This window comes from Chrysochloris asiatica, unplaced genomic scaffold, assembly GCF_000296735.1.
Source record: "Chrysochloris asiatica unplaced genomic scaffold, ChrAsi1.0 scaffold00316, whole genome shotgun sequence".
Classification (NCBI taxonomy): domain Eukaryota; kingdom Metazoa; phylum Chordata; class Mammalia; order Afrosoricida; family Chrysochloridae; genus Chrysochloris; species Chrysochloris asiatica.
This window is the reverse complement of record NW_006408834.1, coordinates 1,692,401-1,694,283: the sequence shown is the minus strand read 5'-3', so window position 1 is coordinate 1,694,283 and position 1,883 is coordinate 1,692,401.

The following is a 1,883-nucleotide window of genomic DNA, read 5'->3' as shown; positions in this document are numbered from 1 at the left end:
GTAGATTAGAATTCTTACAATTCCATTGTCTTCCTTTTAAGAACCTCCGCCTACTCAAATGAATGGGCATCTATGTCTCTCATCTCAATTGGCAATCTCCTTGGGGTTGTAGATGTGATGACGGTGTGTGATAACATTCCTCCCCACCACCCTTCCTCTATTTTAGACATTAATATTAAATGTCTATTGATTCAATATTTTATACATTAATATATTAATATTATTTCTATACATCAATATTAAATATTCAAATCCCTAGAAGAATGTTAAGAAAGCATTCTGGTGGAAAGATGCATTGCTAGCCATGGTGAGACTCAGAGCAATACATAAATGACTTCGTGACCATCATCTCAAGTTCTCCTTCTCTCTCTGCTCTAAAATAAATGACAGCGTTTTAAAGAATCTGAATCTTGCTATTTGTATTCTGGTCACAATATAGGTTGGAATAGACTCAGATTTCTTTCACCTGATCAGTGCATCTAAATGAGAGTAAATGGAATCCCATTCACAATGTAAATATTAGAAAACCAGAAATCATTCTGCCTTATAATCAAAACCAGAAAGCTGTTATTGTAGCTCTGCACCATTTCCAGAGAATATTAATTCGCTGCAGAAATACTGTCCTAAAATGAAAGTCTGGACAACATGACATTGTTTCTACTAAAGAACCACTTTGTTTCAGCAACGGCATCTCCAAAGTCATGGATGATCTTGACTGACAATAATCCAGTTAATTTGGGTACTTTGCTCTGCTCTTATATTTATTTAAGACCCACTGCTGTTGAGTCAATTTCAACTCATAGTAACTCTATAGAACAGAGTCAAACTACCCCACAGGGTTTCCAAGGCTGTAAATCTTTACAGAAGAGACTGCCCATATCTTTCTCCTTCAGAGCAACTGGTGGATTCAAACCACTGACATTTTGGTTAACAATCAAACACTTTCACCACCATAATACTAGAGTTCCTTCCATACTTTTTTAGGAATAAAAAAAAATTACTTTCAGCTAGATCCAGGCATAAATTAAGTAATTAGGGCAATAATTACCCTGGTAACATTTATTAGAGATGGAAAATAAGAGTGTGTCTTGAGTTAATATTTTATAATTGTATGAACTTCTTGAGGTAAGTCTAATACCATGTCTACTGGTTCTGAATATTTAAAGTATTACTTGAAGAGTTTTTCCCTCAGGGATCCCCCCGCATTCTTCCACAAGACATTATTTGGCAGCAAACTTCAAAGGATCCAACAGTGATTTTCAATTATATTTATTATTAGCTCCATAATCAGCTGACATATTAAAAAGAGCAAAGGCAGTATAACTTGGACCACTTGGGGATTGGCATCAGGTTTCAAAGTTACATTTGGCTCTTATAGGGGTAATAGAATTGGTAAAGACTTTCTCCCAGTTTTTTGTTTTGTTTTGTTTTGTCTCCTTCAGTTCTGTACTAATGATTTTCCAAGTTTCTGACTGCATTGTTGCCATCATCCAAAAGTAAAAGTAAAAATATTTTGTGTGTTTTTCTTTTGAAAATAGTTCCTAGGACCTGAAGTCACCAACCTATCTATTGGTCTTGGATTTTTTTACTTAGTTTAAGGATTCATGATAGTGCTTTACTCTATCGTTTCTAAAATCACATAAAATTACACTGTCATGAATGTGAATAATGATGATTGCCATTAATACAATAAAACATAAACAAAGGTTGATCATTGCTAACTGAAAAGTTGGTAGTTCAAACCCACACAGAGGTACCCTGGGAGATAGATAGTCCTGACAATCTGCTTCTGAAAAGTCACAGTCTTAAAAACCCTATGGAGCAGTACTGTTCTGCACTGCCATGAGTTGGAATGAATTCATTGGCAACTAATAGCAATTACA